We start from the raw sequence: 18,330 nt of genomic DNA on the forward strand, positions 1-18,330 counted from the left end.
ACATAGGTGCATTGAAAACATCATTCACCTGGACACGCTTTCTCCCGACGTTTATCTTTCACTTCTGGCAATTACAGTTTTCTCTGTGATTGTATGTTTTGTCATTTCCTTATTCCTACCCTGATTCAGACTTTACATTTCTAACCTTACTTACTCTTTTAGAGAGTCGATATGTTCTGGAAAAGCAGCAGTGGAGAAAAGAAGGGGTAAGTACCTATCTGTTCTCTGGCTGCCTTGGAAGCGATGTTTCTACTTCTTATTCTGTAAATAGAAAATGATTCCACATACGCAGTAGGCATTTGCACAGTACTGTTCTATAACACACAAACGTAATATAAAACATGGCGCCTTACCACAAGGGCCTTAAAATGTATGGTTGGGAAGACAAACACAAATAACAATTGAAAAACAACTAAACAGCTGTAAAAAAAAAAAAAAAAAAAGGTGCTAAAAAGAAGCCGGGGACAGGAAGTTTGATGTGGTTAAAAAAAATTGGGAGAGAGTAACAGTTCAAGAAAACTGAAATGGTTAGAATACAGTATTAGTCACAAAAGAACTTCAGAAAATTCAATGTGGCTCAGAGGTCGAAAGAACATCTTTATTCATATTCATGCCTTACTGTCCTCTAATAACATCAGATTTAATATTAATTTTGAAAATTTATTATAAAACAATTTATGGACCAATTTTTATTAAACCCTTTTGTGAAAAGCAAAAGATGTTAGGGAACATTTACAGCTAAGACAATCAGTGGCCCTGATGGCATTATCTAGGTGGGGAATGCTACTCAGCCACGTGCAAAAGTTACAGGTGTATCTTGCTTTGAGAGAAATAAAGGTTTAAAAAAAGAAACAAAAGCTATTCATGATGTAGAATGAAAGTATCTAAAAATCTGCAGGAAGAATCTTTTGCTCCCTGGGCCAGTTATGCATTCACTGCTTCTCAGCTTCCAACCCGCCCACCTTCCACCCTGCTGTATGTTACTGTGGCTGAACCCAGCAGCAGGCTACCTCTCTCCTCTGGCAACAGGCTCAGTGTTAACCTTTGCCAATAGAGGGCGCTGGAAGGAGCCTGCAAGGCCGACTCCAGAGGCGCCACTTCTCCTTCTGCAGTGTGAGATTTTGCTGTGCAGGGACAAGCAGGTGGGCACGCAGCATTCCCGTTGGCAATGGCAGCCTTCACAGTCCAGGGGGAGCTCCCTCCAGCAGATTCCTCCCCTCCACAGAGACAGGCAGCTCTTCAATACATGGAGAATCCTCTGGCAGCAGGCATCAAGCCTGCTCTTCAGGGGTCTGAATCTCACTCTGGTGGGTCTGCCTCCAGGTTTCCAGTGTGTCTGCTGTTCTATTTTCTTCAGCTGCAGAGCTTGACTTTCTGCAGCTGCCAACTCTGTACACCCTGGAGTCTTCTCTTATCCTTTTAGAAGTCAACTACCTCTCACCTAGTTAACAATCCTTTATTTAAAATTTTCCCTGTTCAAATTACTCCTGACTAGATCCTGGCTGATACAATCACTCCGTTGGTTCACCCTCCAATGGCCACCGCGGCCGGCGCATCTCGCTGATCCGGAGCCAGGAGCCAGGTGCCAGGTGCTTCTCCTGGTCTCCCATGCGGGTGCAGGGCCCAAGCACTTGGGCCATCCTCCACTGCACTCCTGGGCCATAGCAGAGAGCTGGCCTGGAAAAGGGGCAACCGGGATAGAATCCGGCGCCCCAACCCGGACTAGAACCCGGTGTGCCGGCGCTGCAAGGCAGAGGATTAGCCTGTTAAGCCACGGCGCCGGCCCAAAAACAAAATTCTTAACACTCACTGTTATAAATCTAAGAAATTCTCTAATATCAATTCTGAACATGACAACCAAAAACTAAGGTTATCTAAACCAGGGATTAACAACTGAAGAATAAAAGAACCAACTATGTCCAAAAAACTTTTGTATTTTGTAGTGATAAAATTAGCAACTGACAGGAAGCCAACAGATGAAATAACCTGATTATAAGAAAGCATTTAATACTGCTTCTCCTGGCATCTTCCTTGCAAAATTAATTAAAACTAGCCAGGATAAATGAGTCTACTGAATTGAAAACTGGCCTTAAGACTGCGAGGAGTGATTAGAAACTGCCTTAAATCACACTGAAGAAAGTGTCTGGTACAATGTCCAGAGAGTATGAGATTAGTTGTAATCCTGTATCACCATTAGTGTTTGGGAAAGTAAAGAATAAGTTAATTAATGTTTAGTAGAAATTAACCAAAAGGGATTTGTGAAAACCAGTATAGCTGAAAGTATAAAAGGTTTAGAAAAGTGAAAAAGATGTACGAGAGATCTTTTTGAAAGGTCAAGTCTCTCCCTTTACTACAAATAATTAATGTAAAAAGTAATTTTTATCTACTGATTTAAAAACCTGCATATGCATATGGAACCACATAAAAGTTAACAGGGAAGAATTAAAGATCTTTATCTGGGCTAAGAACTCTAGTCACCTCCTAATTCCTTTCAGTTTATACAGATTATAAAATCTGATAGAGAGAAGGGTGTTTGGGTCTATAAATATTTCTTTCCATGGCTACATTATACAGCAGCCTGAGTTAATGCCAGAATTTCCTTTTCATGTAGATTTGTGCCTTTACTAATATATACAGGCAGAGACAAAACAGGAGAGGCAAAAGCAGCAGCTACGCCACAGCCAAACTGAATGTTCTTGTAAAGATATCACTTAGGCCTTAATAAAAAAATTGCTGAAACCAAGGTTATTTGGCCTTTTTCTTCCTCCCCTATGCTGTTCTTAGCATCTGTGCAAATACCACATGTGACAGACCTAGGGGAGAACACACAAGACAGTCTAACAAGTAACCTGGGGTAGGGAAGGGGAAGTAGATGGAGCACTTATCATGGGCATGGAAGTAAAAGTAGGGCTGACTTAGTCCAGTGCAAGGAATTGACATAGAAGCTAACCCTGGAACTTGCTCTAGTCCCCAGGTGGGATTCTTCTCAGGTTAAGTCATTGGTAATTTCTTGCTGGAGATAGAAGATGATCTGGGACTTGTTCTGAGATTGCATTCAGCTAGTCAAACTTGGGCTCCAGCTTGGTTTTCTTGAGAAGTTCAGGGCTCTAAAAATGCCAGCAAGTCACAGTTTAGTGAGAAAAGGCTTGGACTACACTCTTCTTTCACCTCCCCCTGCAGGTGCGCTCTGTGCTTCACACTTCTCTTCAGTAGGAGGCTGGGTAAGGAGAAGATGAGTATTGGCCTTAAGAAGTAACTAATTCAGGGCAATGCTAAGCAAGCCTCAGGAATGCACCTGAGGCCAGGACCATAAGTGCTCCCCAGCCACCACAGTAAGAGGACTAGGGCCACTTACAGGAAGCACCCAGAGAGCACAAGCTTCACAATCACTCGGGCCTGTGTTTCAGTCCTGGCTCTGTCATTGAATTCTTACATAACCATGGGCAAGTGTTTTCCTCTTTCTTTATCTGCACATTGGGGATGAGTAATAGTAGCTACCACACAGGAGTATTAACAGGATACGAATACGATGCGAGGCACGGTATCAGGCACATGTCAGCTGTTAGAAATAAACAAGAATATGCTTGCATATGATGAACTGCATCTATAAGTAATGCAAGGAATTTATATATATATATATAAAATATATAAATACCCTTTTTGTATATATTCAAATTATATAGTAAAACCATATATAGCAAAGTTAAAGTGATATTTTAGAATGGTCCATGGGCAAATAAGATACAATACGTTAAAACCAAGTATCCACCAGCCCCAACAGTATCTTTCTTACATTCTCTATTCTGGTTGATGAAACCAATTTTAAAAATGACTCAAGTTAGAAACTGACAGTTATTCCTAACTCCTGTTATCACTCCACCTTCTGAAAATGGTCTCCCCACCTCTAGTGGTCCACTGGTCACGAGCAGTCACTGTTAATAAAAAAAAAAAAGAGTGGACGTGTGGCCCAGTGGTTAGATTATGTGTGTCACTTTGGAAACACTGCCTGTCTTAAAAACAGTGGCTCTTAACCTTTTGGGGACCCTGACTGGAAGCTGTCTACTCACAGCTATGCCTAAATTAATTATCTATTATCAAAAACTCTGGTTTTGGGGTCAGCGCTGTGGCATAGCAGGTAAAGCCGCTGCCTGCAGTGCCAGCATCCCATATGGGCGTCGGTTCAAGTGCTAGCATTCCACTTTCGATCCAACTCTCTGCTACTGCCTGGGAAAGCAGTAGAATATGGTCCAAGTCCTTGGGCCCCTGCACCCACGTGGGAGACCTGGAAGAAGCTCCTGGCTTCGGACTGGCACAGCTCCAGCCATTGAGGCCATCAGGAGAGTGAACCAGTAGATAGAAGATCTCTTTCTCTCTGCCTCTCCTTCTATGTGTAACTCTTTAAAAAAAAAAAAAAAAACAAAAACCCTCTGATTTTATTCAGGTACAGAGTGAGTATCTACTTAGAGGCAGCTGGCACCTTATCCAAATCCCACATAGTAAATCCTTCCTGGCCCATCTACGTCAATTATGCTGGTCTCATTCCTCTTGACAAAGACTGATTTAGGCACAAGACAGTGACCAGTACTGTTCATCGCACTTGAGGAGAATCTGCTTGAGAATTTTTGAGTTTCCTTCATGATATGAAGATGCACAGGGGAAACAATTCTCTTTCCTGTATCAGGTTATTGTTGTCAACATACAGCGTCAAAAACTATGGTGGGTGTTTGGCCTAGCAGTTAAGACAGATGCCCACCATCTGTATCAGAGTGCCTGGGTTTGAGTCCTGGCTCCACTTCTGATGCCGGCTTCCTGATAATGCATACCCTGGAGGCAGCAGGTGACAGCTCAAGGAGTTGGGTGCCTGCCACTCAGATGGAAATACGGTTTCCTGGCTCCTGGCTTCAGTCTGGCTCAGTCCCAGCTGTTGCCAGCATTTGGGGAATTAACTAGTGTATGGGAGCTCTCTCTCTGCCTCTTAAAAACAACAACAAAAAAACAAATACAGCAGCCATATCGCAACTAGGATGGAGTCAACCTAAGAGGGAATTAACCTACTGAAGTTGGCACAGCAGCAAGATGGTGCTCTGTTAAGGGTCTCTAACAAGAATGTTGAGTCACTGACTTAACCAATCCTGGAAATGAAGTAGCTCTGAACTTGGTGTTTTGTGGAACATCCTTGTCCTTTTAAAGTCACTTTGGTTGTTTATTTCTTTTCCTGTCATTTATAGACAAAAGCAGCCTAACTGACAGAAGGTACATTAGTTTGCTAGGGCTGTTATAACAAACTACCACAGACAGAGAGGCATACTCAACAGCACTATACTGTCGCGTGGTTCTGGAGGCCAGAGGTCTGGGATCAGGGCACTGGCATGGCTGGATCCTTCTCAGGGCTGTGGGGCAAGGAACTGCTCTAGACCCCTCTTCGGACTTGCAGATGGCCATCTGCTCCCTGTGACTCTTCACGTTGTGCTTCCCCTATGTATACCCATCTCTGTGTTCAAATCTTCCCTAGTTACACTAGGGAATTCACACTATATACATACATACATATACATACATACATACATACACATATATATTCCTCAAATATATATAGTGTGTATATATATACATACAAATACACACACACACACACACATATATTCCTTATACCAACTAGTGTTGCAGTGGGCCCATACTAATGACCTCATCTTAACTCGATTACTTTCAAAGGTCATCTGCAGGGGCTGGTGCAGTGCTGTAGTAGGTAAAGCTACTGCCTGCAGTGCTGGCGACCCATATGGGCGCTGGTTCGAGTCTTGGCTGCTCCGCTTCCAATCCAGCTCTCTGCTATAGCCTGGGAAAGCAGAAGATGGCCCAAGTCCTTGGAACCCTGCACCCTGCACCTGAAACAAGCTCCTGGCTCTTGGCTTTAGACTGGCCCAGCTCCGGCCATTTTGGTCATCTAGGGAGTGAACTAGGGGATGGAAGACCTTTCTCTCTCTGCCTCTGCCTCTCTGTAACTCTGCCTTTCAAATAAATATTCTAAATAAATAAATAAGTAAAGGTCATCTCCAAAGAAGTTTACATTCTCAGGTGGTGGATGTTAGGACTCAGCCCATGACCGCAATCTTTTTAAAAATTAGTAAAGGAAAAAAAAAAATCAGATAAAGGCTATGGATACTCTCTGCCAAAAAATATACATGTAAACACACACATACCCAATTTTGCTTATAATTTTAGGAGACAGCAGAGCCTCTTGTTAAAAATTATGCTACAGAATCTTCTTAAACAAGACAGACACTTGAGCATTACCTACACCCCCACAGAATCTTAAATCAACAGCTATGGAAGTAGCAACATTATACAGAAGATAACTTTAGTGGTACTGTATTATGTCTGAGGGTACTTTAAACAGTTCATGGAAAAAAATTTAAAAGTTTATTTTGGTACAAAAATACTTTAAATTCATGTACTTTTTTCATCACACACATTTTTATGAGTTTTGTTTGTTTGTTTGTTTTTAAAAAAAGATTTATTTATTTATTTGAAAGGCAGAGTTACAGAGAGGCAAAGGCAGAGAGAAATCTTCCATCGGCAGGTTCACTCCCCAAATGGTTGCAAAGGTCAGAGCTGGGCTGATCTGAAGCCAGGAGCCAGGAGCTTCTTCCAGATTTCCCATGCAGGTGCAGGGGCCCAAGCACTTGGGCAATCTTCTACTGCTTTCCCAGGCCATAACAGAGAGCTGGATTGGAAGTGGAACAGGATCTCCAACTGGCGCCCATAGAGGATGCCAGCACTGCAGGTGGCAGCTTTAACTGCCATGCCACAGCGCTGGCCCCTCCATGAGCTTTTTGAAGACTTACTGCATACATGGTTTTCAAAAGTTTTTTGCACCAAAATAAACTTACCTTTTAAATCCAATTTCCATGAACCCTTTGAAGTACCCTCGTATATATACAAAGGCAAGCAAGAGATATTTTCTGAGATGCTAAGATTACCAGAAAAGCTATAGGAAATGGAGTCTATTTTAAAGAGACAAGTTAATAATATTGTTTATTTAAAAGTTTAGGGATGGGGCCGGTGCTGTGGCATAGTAGGCTAAGCCTCCGCCTGAGGCACTGGCATACCATATGGACACCAGTTTGTGTCCCGGCTGCTCCTCTCCTGATCCAGCTCTCTGCTATGGCCTGGAAAAGCAGAAGAAGATGGCCCAAGTCCTTGGGCCCCTGCACCCATGTGGGAGACCCAGAAGAAGCCTCTGGCTTTAGATTGGCTCAGTTCCAGCTGTTGTAGCCATCTGGGGAGTGAACTAGGAAACAGAAGACCTTTCTCTGTCTCTCCCTCTATCTGTAACTCTACCTCTCAAAGAAATAAATAAAGATGTTAAAAAAAAAAAAAGTTTAAGGATAATTTAAGTTTTTTTTTTTTTAAACCCCAGAATTTCTGGCAGTGTGTGGTGCAGCAGGTTAAGCTACCACTTGAGACACATGCATCCCTTACCAGAGTGCTGGTTCCTGTCCCAGCTACTCTAGTTCCAATCCAGCTTCCTGCTAATGCATCCTGGGAGGCAACAGATGATAGCCGAAGATGACACCACCCACATGGAAGACCTGAATGGAGTTCTGGGCTTCTGTCTTTGATCTGACCTAGCCCTAGCTGTTGTGGGCATTTCTGGGGGGAGTGAGCCACTGGATGGAAGATCTCACTCTGTTTCTGTCTGTCTGTCACCCTGCTATTCAATTAAAAAATAAGGGGCCGGCGCTGTGGCTCAACAGACTAATCCTCCGCCTTACGGCACCGGCACACCAGGTTCTAGTCCCGGTCGGGGCACCGGATTCTATCCCGGTTGCCCCTCTTCCAGGCCAGCTCTCTGCTATGGCCAGGGAATGCAGTGGAGGATGGCCCAAGTCCTTGGGCCCTGCACCCCATGGGAGACCAGGATAAGCACCTGGCTCCTGCCATCGGATCAGTGCGGTGCGCCGGTCGCAGCGTGCCAGCCACGGCAGCCATTGGAGGGTGAACCAATGGCAAAGGAAGACCTTTCTCTCTGTCTCTCTCTCTCACTGTCCACTCTGCCCGTCAAAAAAAAAAAAAAAAAAAAAAAAAGGGCAGGCACTCTGGAATAGCAAGTTGGGCTGTTGTTTGGAATACCTACATCTCATATTGGGAGTGTGGGTTCAAATCCCATCTCTTCTTCTGATCCAGCTTTCCACTAATACATCTGGAAAGGCTGTGAACAACGGCCCAAGTACTTGGGTTCCTGCCACCGATATGGGAGACTCAGATGGAGTTCCTGATTCCTGACTTAGCCTAGCCTAGCCCTTGCACATGTGGGCATTTGGGGAGTGAACCAGCAGATGGGAGATCTCTCTCTCATTCTCTCCCTATCTTTGTCAGCCAGCCTTTCAAATTAATAAGTAAATCTTCTAAAAAGTAATTTAAAACAATTAACTTCTGGTAGTAAATCTTTCTTATAATTAAATGAAGATACATTTATGCTGAAAATTATTAATACAAATAAGAAAACACACTTTACTTGCATTAATTCATTAATGTTAAGTAAGGCTTTGATATATAATTTATAATAGTTGAGATATCCAACACTGAGTAATTACAAAAATTTCACTCGGGGCCGGCGCTGTGGTGCAGCGGGTTAACAACCTGCCCCGAAGCACCGGCATCCCATATGGGCACCGGTTCAAGACCTGGCTGCTCCACTTCTGATCCAGCTCTCTGCTATAGCCTGGGAAAACAGTAGAGGATGGCCCAAGTCCTTGGGCCCCTGCAGCCGCGTGGGAGACCTGCAAAAAGCTCCTGGCTTCGGACCGGTACAGCTCTGGTTGTTGCAGCGAATTGGGGAGTGAGTGAACCATTGGATGGAGGACCTCTCTCTCTCTCTCTCTCTGCCTCTCCTCTCTCTGTGTAACTCTTTCAAAGAAATAAATAAATCTTTTAAAAAAAAATTTTCACTCTACCCAGAGGAACAGGTAGACACTCCATGGAGAGGAATGTGAAACGGCCTGAAGAAAAAAATGTATGTTTTCCAAAAGAAATTGGAAAGATTAGATCAATGGTAGAGAGATTCTTTGATGAACATCAGAAGAATCTGAATTTTACCTTATAGGACCCAAGGAGCTAAAAGGACTTTTAAAAGTAGGAGTATGATGTGATTAGTTCTGTTTTTTTAAGGAGTGACTATAAAAGCAGTGTGGACTTCTTTATTTAACCTCTGACCACGACAACTAACAATAGTACATACCTAACAAGTGCTCATGTGATACTTGTTGATACACTGACCAAAGCCTCAGGAAAGGGCTGTTAGAACTGTAGACCGACAGAAACAAGGATTAATCAAAAGTCAATACGCAGTTTCACATAAAGATAACTAATGTATTTAAGGCTGGATGTTTGGTTTTTGTTATTGCTTTAAAAGAGCTAAGTATTGTGATCTGGAACCAAATCATGCCAATCTTCTTTTACTACATTAATATGACTTTATCTGGCTTAAAATAGGAAGACAAAGCAAATCAATAACCTTCTCTAGAGGAAATAAAGCCAAGTAAAATTGCACCCAAAACATCAATGTTTATTTCAGTCCGTAAGCCCTTTTCTTGCTTGGCTGTACAGTCTCCAGTCATCCCTGAAATACAAGTGATTGGGCTCTTCTGGACCCACCAGCTAAGGGGAGGGGACATTTATCTACCGTCAATTCATGGGACACTAATCTCCTTCCCACTCCTCTGATTACAAGCAAGCAGGATGCTAGAGGAAAGGCCTCAACAGAAGCTTTAAAAATAAATAAATAAACCCAGTCCCTTCTGTTCCAGGAATACAGAAAAGATTGGCCTTATACAAGAGAAAGTGATCTGCCCAAACAAAAGCCAATCCAAAGGAAGAGCAAGCCCCAAAAGCTAGCCCAGCATTATTGCTAAGATGATAGCACGCTTGTTAAAAATGTATATTTTAATTTTCTGTATTGCAAAAGCCCCCAATTTGCCCGGGGATCTAGCTAAGCTGCCATTTTCTACTACGACACAGTCTAATCTTTATTTAATGGATTTAGCATCTATCTTTACTAGAGTGGTCTCTAAGGAAAAGGGGGGGGGGATGAAGGGGCAGAGAAGAGACGATCCGATCCCCCTCCCCCTTTCATCCATCCGGCGCTCATGTTTGTGTTCAAAATTCAATTACCTCCTTATTGATACTTCACAGAGATATTTAAGCCGCAAACATGAAGCCCTGATTTCCCAAGGGGCCATGCCCCTCTCTATTTCACTGCTCTGCTTCCCCCAGGGTGAATTCCTGAGGCGTCCATATTAATAGGTAATCAGTCACAATTCATTTATTAAACAGCTAGCAAGGTTTATCAGCCTGCCCTGATTAGCCCGAAGAAACTACTGAATTCCTAATTTATTTATGGAAATGTAAGTGTCTTTTTGAATTCCATTCAGGAGCGGCAGGAGTGTTTTGGTTTTAGAATAGTGAAATCGAATAGGCAACACAAGCAGCAAGCAAGCTTTTCAGGAAGGAGAACAGGGGCTGCTTGGCACTAGAAGGCAAAGAGCCAGGGCCATACACTGCAGAGGTTCTTCTGGCCACGGGATTTGGGTCCTCATAATCCTTGGATTAGTACTTATTTGATTGCTTTCTGTTTACATAAAAGAGTTGGAAATGTTGTCACTGGCAGCCATTACTATCCTCCGTAACAAAAATCAATCTCAGGGATGCTGCTTTTTGATTGGCAGAAAAGTGGCCCTTAATGGAGTAGAATTGAGGACCTCAGTGATTTAAAAGACAATAATTCTTAGCAGAGATAAAACCCACACCAGGCTGGAATACAAACCAAAACCACCGGAAAGAACACTTTCCAAGCATTCATCTTAGAATAGTAACTAAACCAGACGCTGCTTTACTCTTACACTGTCCTGGGCTACACTGACGAAACAGCTTTGAGTATAATTTCCATAATTCTAATCAATTAGCAATTCACCCAAAAACTGCCCATTACTGACTAAAAGGCCAATACAGGTTAAATAAAGCTCTTAGGAGTAACAATAAAACCCACACTAACTCCCCGGGTAGATACAACTAGAAAAGAAACTCTTTCAGTGATAAGAACATATTATACCATTAAGACTTTTGTTCCTAGCCAGAACTGGGACTGGCTCCTTCTGAAAAGTTTTACATTTACACACACACACACACACACACACACACACACACATATATATATATGAAACCAAAGTTTCAATGTCAACAAACATACCTCTTTGGATATTCACAGACCATACTTTCAAATCCTAATCTGCTCTCCTCATGGAGTGCAGTATGATGAAAAGCAACCTCCCGTGGCAGAGGGTGAAGAACCATCACCATGAAAAAGAGATCAGTCAAATCCCAATTGAGGGACACTCCACAGTACACCTGAAAGTGCTCCTTGACACTATCAAGGTCAACAAAAACAAAGGAAAGTCTGACGCTTAAACTGTCACGGCCAAGAAGAGCCTGAGGAGATATAACTACTGCCTGAAACACAGAATCCTGGATCGAACTGGAACACAAAAAAAGTATTAGGGAAAAACTAAGAAAATATGAATAAAGTATGAACTTTATTGGTTACCACATTAATAATAACGGGAAACTAGATATGAATTACGTGGGAAATCTCACAATTTTCCTGTATATCTAAAATTATTGGACAATAAAAACAACTTAAAAACAATTAGTGATAACTCTACTTAAAAACTAGATCAGAAGATGAGTAACACCCAAATAAGTTAGTTTGATGATTTTACAATAGAAGATACACATCACTTTCAAGAAATTGTCTTCCAGGGGGCTGGCACTGTGGTGCAGCAGGTTAAAGACCTGGCTTGCAGCACTAGCATCCCACATGGGTGTTGGTTTCAACAGCACCTTGCTAATGCATCTGGGAAAGCTGCAGAAGGCGGCCCAAGTCCTTAAGTCCCTGCATCCATGTGGGAGACCTGGGAGAAGCTCCTGGTTCCTGATCAGCAGAGCTCTGGCCATTGTGGCCATTTGGAGAGTAAACCAGCAGATGGAAGAACTCTCTCTCTGTAAATCTTGCAAATAAATAAATCTTTTTTAAAAAGCAAAATTTTTGGAATACTGAAAGATAACACATTTAAAATGAAAAATCTCACATAAGCATGTTTATTTTTACCTGAAAGGAACAGCTAAAATATATTTAGTTATTTGTATATTTGGTTATGTTTTAAATACACTCCCTAGAAGATATCACTATGCAAAATATTAATGACCATTATAATAATAAATGGGAAACCCCCTAAAACACACACAGGAAAAGGTAAGTTCTAATATTAAAATAAGATATTTAAATGGGATGGGTGTCTACAAATAAAATCATAACATATTCTCAAACCAGGTACTGATACTCTTTAGATTATGCCATGTCATTGTTTATTGCCTGTACTCTGGCTAGAGACAAAACAAGAGCTCAAGTCAGGAGCACCATCCCCACTCCTAAATTAGTAATTACATGCATTAAGATGGGCTATAATTAAGTGAAACATAATCAAATATTCCTTTAAGGTCTGATGTCTTTATTTATTTATTTATTTATTTATTTTGTTGACAGGCAGAGTGGACAGTGAGAGAGAGAGACAGAGAGAAAGGTCTTCCTTTTTTCCATTGGTTCACCCTTCAATGGCCGCTGCAGCCGGCGCACTGTGCTGATCTGAAGCCAGGAGCCAGGTGCTTCTCCTGGTCTCCCATGTGGGTACAGGACCCAAGCACTTGGGCCATCCTCCACTGCCTTCCCGGGCCACAGCAGAGAGCTGGACTGGAAGAGAAGTAACAGGGACAGAATCCGGCGCCCCGACCGGGACTAGAACCCGGGGTGCCGGCACTGCAGGCAGAGGATTAGCCTATTGAGCCGCGGCACTGGCCTGATGTCTTTAAGTGTTAGATACATAAAAATATATATGGCCCTGGCTTCCAAAATCCCAGACATGGAAAAGTCAAAATTCAAGCACAAAATAGCAGAGTGTAATATACCAAAAGCAATGGCTGTGGATTCAGATTTGGATTCACAGATCTTAGACTAATCCAAACATTTGCCAACTATAAAATGGGACCACGGTCCAACTTACGAGGCTGCTGCATGGCTTTAGAGAGTGCACCTTAAATAATTTAGTGCAGCGCCCATAAGCAGGTGCTAATAGTGATGGCTGCTGAAGTCATGCCATGACGTTTCTCAGCAGGCACCTGATGACTACAGGCAGAACACCCAAGGAAACAAAATTTAACTGAACAGTGTAAAAGCAATGGACAGCTCTTCTGTGCGTCCAGCACCATTAACAGAGCACCTCAAAGATAATGTATCCATCTGTACATTCAACAGCTTAATCTCCTCATCAATACATTTCACTTGTACTTTTGTCCAAAGCAGACAGTCATTATCTCAACGCTGACATACACATATTCCTAAAATACCAGATAGGAGAAAAAGAAAAAAAAAGACACTGCACAAATATATCCTGCATATTCTATCTATTAACACTGTCTTGAAGCAATCCTACCTTGGACAAATTTTCTTTTGTAGGTTATCATTCTAGGACTTTATGTGGAAAATCTGTCCTCTATATCTGCAGCCTTCAAGTCTTAGTGGTTCATTCAAAATAGTAATACATGAACAAAAGAACAGATAAAAATAATAAAATGTCCTGTGTCCTTGTCCCAGTATGTGACTCCTTTTCATTCCTATTGAAAAAAGTTGCTAAGAGTCACCCCCAAGTACCCACATTTTAACTAAAAACTTCAAAGGGAATACTGCCATCTACTGAATCCATTCATCATCATTCCTTCTCCAGTCCAGGGAAAATCATAAGTATATGTGAGAAATTTCACAAAATCAACACATTTGTGTAGCAACATATAGTTTACAGGGAACCAGTACCAGCACTGCAGAAGCCTCCCTTCTCAAGCCCCCTCATCGCCACCATAATTCCAACCAACCATTATCATGACTTGTATTACCACAGATCAGCTTTGCTTGTTTCAGAACTTGATGTAAACCAACTGTACAATATGTTCTCTTTTATATCTGCCCCATTCACTCGTGCTATGTTCCTGAGATCCATTCATACTGTTGCATGTGGCATGTTTTTATTTTCATGACTAGTAAGTATTCCACTCCGTTATTGTACAATAAATAATTGTAATGGACTTTGGATTGCTTCTAGTTTGGTTCTATTCTGCTCTGAACCTTTTTTTTTTTTTTTTTTTTTTTGACAGGCAGAGTGGACAGTGAGAGAGAGAGATAGAAAGGTCTTCCTTTTTGCTGTTGGTTCACCCTCCAATGGCCGCCGCGGTAGGCGCACTGCTGCCGGCGCACCACGCTGATCCGATGGCAGGAGCCAGGTGCTTCTCCTGGTCTCCCATGGGGTGCAGGACCCAAGCACTTGGGCCATCCTCCACTGCACTCCCTGGCCACAGCAGAGAGCTGGCCTGGAAGAGGGGCAACCAGGACAGGATCGGTGCCCCGACCGGGACTAGAACCCAGTGTGCCAGCGCCGCAAGTATGTATTTTTTGATGCACAAAGATATGCATTTCTATTTCTAGAGTATACTTCAAAAAGTTCAAGGAAAAAGTAGCATTAAAAATTAAATTTATTTTGGTCAAAAAATTTTGAAATCTATGCATATGAGGGGGTCCTCAAAAAGTTCAGGTAAATGGAAAAACTATGCATGGTTTCAAAATGTTTTGCACAAAAAACCTTTTAATTCCATCTTCCATTAAACTTTTTGAAGTACCCTTGTAAATCTAGCATTAGAATTACTAAATTACAGACACACATCATCCTTGGTAGATAGTACTTAACAGTTTTCCAAAACGGTCGTACCAATAGGTACTGGATATTTAGAGCCTCTTTTCTCAGCAAGGGAGCAACCTTTCAATTACAGATTGTTCCCAGTTAACAGAGTTTGGGCCACGTGGAAGTAGGGAGGGAGCACTTCAGGAAAGAGCTCAGAAGAGAGCTGCTGTGCTCACACGAGACCTTCCTGGACTCTCCATCCCGCTTGAGGACCATGACCTCGAGGCCACAGGCTGCTAGTGAACAGACGAGTGTGTACCCCATGTCAGTACACCCTAATACATATTTACTAGCAGGTTTCTTCCACCCAGATTTCCTTTAACAATCTCTTAACTCCAATCAATACCTCAGACTCCCAGATGAAGAGGTTATATGCTTTCAAGCACATGCTAAGTTGTTCTAGCTAAAATTCAGACATGTTTATACTATTTATACTACATGAGTGAGTATCCTTCGTACCTGATTGCATGGGATGTGCTTGCAGTAAAGAGCTTTCTGAAGAACGAGAACAGAGCTGGAACTGAATTGGAATTACTACAATAGGAACCCCTCCCCAAGAGGGCTCTCATTTAGAGTGACAAAGACTCTTGTCAATAATGTGAGAACACCATGCCTAACCTCATTCATGTACCCATCAGACCTGGTGCATTCTTATCTCATCATGATGTCTCAACTTAAAGGCAAAAAGGAGACAGCTGACAGAATATTTTAATGTCTAAGAATTTAGAGAATTGCTCTATGTCAGTCTAATCATTTTGTAGAGTTATAAAAATATCTGCTACAAAAGTGGTGCTTAAGTATGTGCTCTTATGTAGCTGATGGCAATGAAACACTGCACAGCCAAGACAGAACTGACATGTGTGTGTAGCTCATGCTGCTGTGAATTTTTAAAACTATTCTAGCTAATCTTTTTACAGGATTCTTGTTTATTTTAATAAGGATTAGATGCAACAGTAGCCAACTGCTTCGGTACTTCAACAATAACTTGTGCCTAATGAAAATTCAGAAATAATCACTGTATGTCATAAGGAGGTTAACATTTAACATGTAGAAGACCAAAAAAGAAAAATCAATATATTTATAAAATCAAGGGTCTTTGAGACTGATTGGTAGTAAATTCATTCAGCACAGAAAACAGAAATAACCAAAACATTGTCAAAGTGCAGATCCAGCTCACCCGAGAGCAGAGGTGCTTGGCAGTGGCTACTCCGACTTCTTTGTTGCCACTCAGAGGCTTTAGTGGGTCAACCCGGAAAGGCTGCTGACGACCCTGGCCAGATTATGATGTAAGATTACTTCACCTCCCTAACTACTTATGCTGGTCTATATGTGGAAGATCAAACAATATCTTTTATTGTACTAGCAAACTGGGCTCCCAGCAAGGAATGGAGATGAGGGGGAAATGGGGATTTGTGTAAGCTAATCAAATAACAACTACTTCATGGAATGTTATATTTTAGATTTATGGTGAGGAGGAAACTAATTGCCACTGATTATTTACAGGATACATTTCTTTCATTACAATTTAAATACTTTCTCTCTCTCGCTTTTTCTTTTCTTTTTTGGTAACACTCCCCAGTCACCTTTAGCCTACTCTGATCTCTCTTTCTCTCTTTTTTAATAAGATTTATTTTATTTATTTGAAAGGCAGAGTTACAGAGAGAGGCCTTCCATCCACTAGTTCACTCCCGCAATGGCTGGAGCCGAGCCAATCCAAAGCCAGGAGCCAGGAACTTCTTCTGGGTCTTCCCCTGTGGGTGCAGGGGCTCAAGGACTTCAGCTATCTTCTGCTTTCCCAGGCCATAGCAGAGAGCTGGATTAGAAGTGAAGCAGCCAGGACTTGAACCGGCGCCCATATGGAATGCCAGCACTGCAGACAGCAGCTTTCTTTACCTGCTACGCCATAGCACGGGCCCCAAAAGTTTTTAATTTTGGTAAAACTCAATTTTTTTCCTTTTCTGCTTGAGATGTTGGTATCATATCTGCTAGTTATGGGCATGAAGATTTACGCCTGTTTCCTTCTAAGAGTTTTTATGTTTGTTTCAATTTTTATATTTAGGTTAATAATCCATTTTCAGTTTACTTTTGTATATGTCTGAGGGAGGGAGTATAATTTTATTTTATTTTTTCCATGCGAATATTCATTTTCCCCAGCACCATTTGCTGCAAAGACATTTCTTTTTCCAAATGAATTGGCCATAGATGAATTGGCACCAATTGGCCATAGATGTGAGAGTTTATTTCTGGGTTTTAAATTCTATTCCATTGATCTATACTGCTATTCTCATGCCATTACCACACTGTCTTGATTACCATAGCTTTTGAGTAAGTTTTGAGACTAAATAGTGTAAGTCTTTCAACTTCACTTCTTTCTAAGATTGTTTAGTTACTATGGGTCATTTGCATTTTCATATTAATTTCTGCAAAATTTACTTCATTCTTGACCTAACCAAAGGACAAGGGCAGATTCTATATACAAAGGGTCTATAAGTCCTCATGAGGTTCATTGTGCAAACTGGAATCTCTCCACTGCTTGCACCCATCAAAGATCAAAGCAAATGCAGGTGGTAACAGTCCGTTTTACATATATCATCTCATACATGGGTGATAAACAACAGAAACAAAACTCAATGTAATCTCTAAGGACAGAATCATTCATTTAAAATAAATAATTGTAAGATCTCATTTATGGCAAAAACCACATATACTTTTTCCAACAGTATCATAAAATTTTCCTAAGAAAATCAGACTTAAGCATTGCAAAAAATGCTGAATAGTTCCATTACATAGGAAAAAAAAAAAGTTCTCAATATATTATTGTTATGGTGGAAATCAAGTCATTCTAAACAATGCAAACTGTAGGATTTCTACTATGAAAGCATTCAAGTCAAAACACAGAAATTTATCTGCCAATGTACCGAAGAATAAATCTTAACAGCACCTACTGAAGGAGTCAGTTAGCCAATGAGTGAGCCTGGTGGTCCACCCAGCACCTGCATGCTGCTGGGCTGTGATATCCCTCAGTGCTGCTCTCACAGTAAAAGCCGAGCAAACTCACCAAAAACAGAAGAAGGCTACAAGTTTCTACAAATCTGCAATTAAGGATGGATGGCACACTTTTACTGGGGTTGGCTCAGATCGACAACGTAAACAGGGTGTGGGAATGTTTCAGCAAGTTTGCCAGCAGAGAAGAATTTGTTCACTGAGAGCTGAGAAGGCAGGGAGGATGATTCAGGAAATACAGGACCCACGACTACAATGATTTGGGAGAAAATATGAAGTTAAAGAGTTCATAAAAAGAAAAGGTTTTAAGTCATAACAAGTATTACTTAATGTAGATATTACTTAATGTAGATATAACTTATACTTTTAAGAACATGCCAGGGCCAGTGCTGTGGTGTAGTAGGTTAAGGCTCCGCCTGCAATGCCGGTATCCTATGTGGGCGCCGGTTTGAGTCCCAGCTGCTCCATTTCTGATCCAGCTCTCTGA

General features: G+C 41.7%; 1 protein-coding gene across 1 annotated transcript in view; it reads right to left on the minus strand.

Moving 5' to 3' along the window:
* Positions 1 to 18,330, minus strand: part of LIN52 (lin-52 DREAM MuvB core complex component) — a 111,970-nt gene that overhangs the window by 32,751 nt on the left and 60,889 nt on the right. The window lies entirely within an intron of this gene.

Source organism: Lepus europaeus, chromosome 22 (assembly GCF_033115175.1).
Source record: "Lepus europaeus isolate LE1 chromosome 22, mLepTim1.pri, whole genome shotgun sequence".
NCBI lineage: Eukaryota > Metazoa > Chordata > Mammalia > Lagomorpha > Leporidae > Lepus > Lepus europaeus.